The following is a 6,067-nucleotide window of genomic DNA, read 5'->3' on the forward strand; positions in this document are numbered from 1 at the left end:
TTCTCATTAGTAAGTGCCAACAATGCTCTGGGCACTGCACAGGACACCAAAATGCGGACATCCTTGTCCTCAAAGAGCTTACAACCTAAATTTGACACACACAATACAGTTCAGGCAAATATGATGCACCATTTGAAAGCGCAGTCTCAGACGCATGCAATTTTTTTTGCTATCTAGTCTGGAATAATTTTCTGCTGTGTAATTAGTATAGTGAAACAGTGACCATCCATTAATAATTAATCTGTTTGTGTAAAGTAAGATACAGGGAGAATGGGAGGTAGGGGAAAGAGAGGAAGGAATTTGCAATCCATCAAAATCATCATGAACCAAAGGTATTGGAGAAAATTCTCCCTCTTACAAACAGTTATGTCCAGAGGGACAGGACCTTGATCTTAAAGGTTTAATCTAAAACTCTCACGGTAAAAATAAAAGCTCAAAAATTAAAAAGTTGCCACGTTGGGATACTTTTTATAATTAATATTACATTATCACTAATTGATTTATATACTCTATACATTTTAATTCAAGCTGATTGAAATTGTTCATTCATTGTCAGCAAAAAATGGCCTTTTTCAGAAACAAAATTTGTCACTGAAATTTGTAGCGTTTTTATTTTTTCATCTTTAAATTAAAAATTCAAAAACCAAAAATAGTTTTGTTTTAATTTTCATTTTTCCCTTACTTTCTTTCCCTTTTCCCATTTTGTCACTGGAGCAGGATAGGGAGAGGAAGAGGGGGGAAAGGCTGGGTTTTTGTAATCGAAAATTCAGGAAGTTTTGAATTTTTTCCACAAAAAAAATAATTTTCTCAAATAACATCGTAGCTACCAGGAGATGGAACAACAGTTAAACATTTCTTAAAGGACAAAAAGAAACTTCAACTACTATGCTATCACATTCTCAAGTTAGTAAGACAGTTAATATACAAAATCATAGAAGATTAGGGTTGGAAGAGACCTCAGGAGGTCATCTAGTCCAACCCCCTGCTCAAAGCAGGACCAACCCCAACTAAATCATCCCAGCCAGGGCTTTGTCAAGCTGGGCCTTAAAAACCTCTAAGGAAGGAGATTCCACCACCTCCCTACGTAACCCATTCCAGTGCTTCACCACCCTCCTAGTGAAATACTTTTTCCTAATATCCAACCTAGACCTCCACCATTGCAACTTCAGACCACTGCTTCTCGTTCTGTCATCTGCCACCACTGAGAACAGCCGAGCTCCATCCCCTTTGGAACCCCCCTTCAGGTAGTTGAAGGCTGCTATCAAATCCCCCCTCACTCTTCTGCAAACTAAACAAGCCCAGTTCCCTCAGCCTCTCCTCATAAGTCTTGTGCCCCAGCCCCCTGATCATTTTTGTTGCCCTCCTCTGGACTCTCTCCAATTTGTCCACATCCTTTCTGTAGTGCGGGGCCCAAAACTGGACAGAGTACTCCAGATGTGGCCTCACCAGTGCCGAACAGAGGAGAATCATCACTTCCCTCGATCTGTTGGCAATGCTCCTACTAATGCAGCCCAATATGCCGTTAACCTTCTTGGCAACGAGGACACACTGCTGACTCATATCCAGCTCCTTATCCACTGGTCCTTTTCTTCAGAACTACTGCCTAGCCAGTCGGTCCCCAGCCTGTAGGGGTGCATGGGATTCTTCCGTCCTAAGTGCAGGACTCTGCACATGTCCTTGCTGAACCTCATCAGATTTCTTTTGGCCCCATCTGTCTAGGTCATGCTGGACCCTCTCTCTACCCTCCAGTGTATCTACTTCTCACCCCAGCTTAGTGTCATCCGCAAACTTGCTGAGGGTTCAATCCATCCCATCACCCAGATCATTAATGAAGATATTGAACAAAACTGGCCCCAGGACCAATCCCTGGGGCACTCCGCTTGATATCGGCTGCCACCTAGACATCAAGCCATTGATCACTACACGTTGAGCCCGACGATCTAGCCATCTTTCTATACACCTTATAGTCCATTCATACTTTTTTAACTTGCTAGCAAGAATACTGTTGGAGATGGTATGAAAAGCTTTGCTAAAGTCAAGATATATCACGTCCACCGCTTTTCCCATATCCACAGAGCCAGTTATCTCATCACAGAAGGCAATCAGGTTTGTCAGGCATGACTTGCCCTTGGTGAATCCATGTTGACTGTTCCTGGTCACTTCCCTGTCCTCCAAGTGCTTCAAAATGGATTCCTTGAGGACCTGCTCCATGATTTTTCCAGGGACTGAGGTGAGACTGGCCAGTCTGTAGTTCCCTGGATTCTCCGTCTTCCCTTTTTAAAAGATGGGCACAATATCTGCCTTTTTCTAATTGTCCAGGACCTCCCCCAATCGCCACAAGTTTTCAAAAATAATGGCCAATGACTCTGCAATCACATCAGCCAACTCCCTCAGCACTGTCGGATGCATTAGATCCGGACCCATGGTCTTATGCATGTCCAGCTTTTCTAAATAGTCCTTAACCTGTTCTTTCACCACTGAGGGCTGCTCACCTCCTCCCCATACTGTGCTGCCCAGTGCAGCAGTCTGGGAGCTGACTTTGTCTGTGAAGACCAAGGCAAAAAAAGCATTGAGTACTTAAGCTTTTTCCACATCGTCTGTCACTAGGTTGCCTCCCCCATTCAGTAAGGGTCCCACACTTTCCCTGATCTCCTTGTTGCTAACATACCTGTAGAAACCCTTCTTGTTCCCTTCACATCCCTTGCTAGCTGCCACTCCAATTGTGCTTTGGCCTTCCTGATTACACCCCTGCATGCTCGAGCAATATTTTTATACTCCTCCCTACTCATCTGTCCAAGTTTCCACTTCTTGTAAGCTTCCTTTTTGTGTTTAAGCTCAGAGAAGATTTCTCTGTTAAGCCAAGCTGGTCACCTGCCATATTTGCTATTCTTTCTGCACATTGGGATGGTTTGTTCTTGCACCCTCAATAAGGCTTCTTTAAAAGACAGCCAGCACTCCTGAACTCCTTTCCCCCTCAAATTAGCCTTCCAGGGGATCCTGCCCATCAGTACTCTGAGGGAGTCTGCTTTTCTGAAGTCCAGGGTCCATATTCTGCTGCTCTCCTTTCTTCCTTTTGTCAGGATCCTGAACTCAACCATCTCACGGTCACTGCTGCACAGTTTGCCACCCAGTTCTACTTCCCCTACCAATTCTTCCCTGTTTGTGAGCAGCAGGTCAAGAGGAGCATGACCCATAATTGGTTCCTCCAGCACTTGCACCAGGAAGTTATCCCCAATACTCTCCAAAGACTTCCTGGATTGTCTGTGCACTGCTGTATTGCTCTGCCAGCAGATGTCAGGATGATTGAAGTCCCCCATGAGAACCAGGGCCTGTAATCTGGAAACTTCTGTTTGTTGTCCGAAGAAAGCCTCATCTACCTGCTCCTCCTGGTCTGGTGGTCTATAGCAGATGCCCACCACAACATAACCCTTGTTGCTCTCGCCTCTAAACTTAACCCGAAGACTCTCAAAAGAGTTTTCTGTAGTTTCATACTGGAGCTCTGAGCAATCATACTGCTCTCTTACATACAGTGCAACTTCTCCACCTTTCCTCCCGTACCTGTCCTTCCTGAATAGTTTATACGCATCAATGCTCCAGACATGTGAGTTACCCCACCAAGTCTCTGTTATTCCATTCACATCATAGTTCCTTGACTGTGGCAGGACTTCCAATTCTTCCTGCTTGTTTCCAAGGCTTCTTGCGTTTGTGTACAGACACCTAAGATAACTAGCCGATTGCCCTGCTTTCTCTGTATGAATCAGGAGGCCTCCCCTGTTGCACCCACCTCCTTGTGTTTCCTCCCGGTATCCCACTTTTCTGCACTTACCTCTGGGCTTAGATCACCATCCCCCGGCGAACCTAGTTTAAAGCCCTCCTCACTAAGTTAGCAAGCCAGCCTGTGAAGATACTCTTCCCTCTCTTCGTTAGGTGGATCCCATCTCTTCCTAGCTATCCTTCTTCCTGGAACAACATCCCATGGTCAAAGAATCCAAAGCCCTCTCTCTGACACCACCTGCGTAACCATGCATATACCTCCACAATTCAATGGTCCATACCTAGGCCTTTTCCTTCAACAGGGAGGATGGATGAGAACAGGACTTGTGCCTCAAACTCCTTTATCCTTCTTCCCAGAGCCATGTAGTCCGTGGTGACCCGCTCAAGGTCATGCTCGGCAGTATCATTGGTGCCCACATGGAGAAGTAGAAAGGGATAGCAGTCCGAGGGCTTGATCAATTTCAGCAGACACTCCATCACATCCTGAATTGTAGCTCCAGGCAAGCAGCACACTTCTCGAGTCTCCCGGTCTGGACGGCAGAATGATGACTCTATCCCCTTTAGGAGGGAATCCCCAACCACCACCATTCATCTCCTTCTCGTTGGATTGGTGGTCATGGAATCCGCATTCCTAGGACAATGCATCCCATGCCTTCCAGTCAATGGGGTGTCCTTCTAATCCCTTCCCTCAGATAACTCTTCCAAACTATTCTCCACTGTAGTACCTGTGCAGAGAACCTGAAAACAGTTTCTTACCTCTATCTGCATTGGGGAAACATGGCTTCCCCTCTTCCTTCTTCTGGAGGTTACATGCTGCCAATATTCTTCCCTATTCTGCACTGCCCTCTCTTATTCTTCAGCATGCTGTGCCTGCAGTACCAAATGCTGACTTCTATCCAGAAAGTCTTCTTTTTCTCTAATGCAACACACGGTTGATACTTGGGTCTCTAGTCCTTTAGCCTTCTCTTCCAAAATGGAGACCAGCTTTCACTTCGTACAGGTATTAGTGGGACAAGGGGGTGAGAGCTTAAAAACAGAGAAAGAAAAAAAGCATGACAGCTTTTAAAGTAAGTAGAATGTGTAAAAGATCATTAAATAACATACCCAAAATCACAGTTGTTTGTAATGTACAATGCTTTCACAGAAAAGGAAGATAAGCCAAAACCCAAGGGTGGGGAGAGCTCTGTGGTGGAAACCCATACTAATTACACAGCAGAAAATTATTTACATTGCTTTAAGCTGGCAGTGATATCTCTTTCTGAATGTGAAGAACTTTCAAAAAAATAGTCTATTTACTTCATTGGTAGTTGAGCAGTCAAGGACTGTTTAATGTTCTCAGAGTCAAACTAGATATCTTCTTGCCATTTCAAAACAATACACAATTTAGAAAGTTGTAATTTCTGTATTACAAAGATATCATTTTCTTTAAAAAGTTAAGTTTACATTTCCAAACTTGTCACTTGTGCAATAGCTGGGAATATAAAAATCTGAAAGAAGATTGATACATTCAAAAATAGAGGCTAATAACCCATTCTTTTTGCCAAACTGAACTGAAGGAAATATTTAAATGCTTAATAAGCTTCCTGTGGAATTAAAGAATACTCTAAAATATTCCTGGCATTAATATATTTAATAAAGATACAAAATAGTCTATTTTTCATTTAAAGGAAGTGAAAACAGTGTTTTGTCCTGAATATTTTCCAGTGTTAATAGGATTATTTTCAGTAGGATTCTCATAATCTGCTCCATTTCTTATGCCTAGTACACTAAATTTACCTCTGTTTTTCAACTTGGCAGTATACTAAAGCATTATCCTTAAGGATAATGTTTGAGATCCCTTCCAACCCTGATATTCTATGATTCTATGATCCAGAAAGAGCTCTAATACTTTCTATATTTGCATGAGTATTGTCAATACTGTCATTATAGTGTTGTTTTGATTTCAGTTTAATTTACTCTATATTTTAATCCAGCATAGGCCAAAATAATAAATTTTGAATGACCTGATGATGACTAGTAAAGCTGCATTCAGGGAGACCTCTATAGTCCAGTGTTTGCTCTCAGTTCAATTTCTCTAGCAGCGTTCTTGTCCAAAGATGTACTGTTTGGAAAGCACCAGAGAAAGAAAGAGTCAAATCACAATTTAACCCTCTCCCCCCTTTACCATTTTATTGTTCTCAGAAAGCATGGATGAAAAAAGGTTATACAAAAATTCCAGACATTTTCCATTAAACTACCAGAAGCCAAAGAAAATAAATAAAATATTGTTCCAAATATATGCTCTGCCAGGTGA

Source organism: Eretmochelys imbricata, chromosome 3, assembly GCF_965152235.1.
Source record: "Eretmochelys imbricata isolate rEreImb1 chromosome 3, rEreImb1.hap1, whole genome shotgun sequence".
NCBI lineage: Eukaryota > Metazoa > Chordata > Testudines > Cheloniidae > Eretmochelys > Eretmochelys imbricata.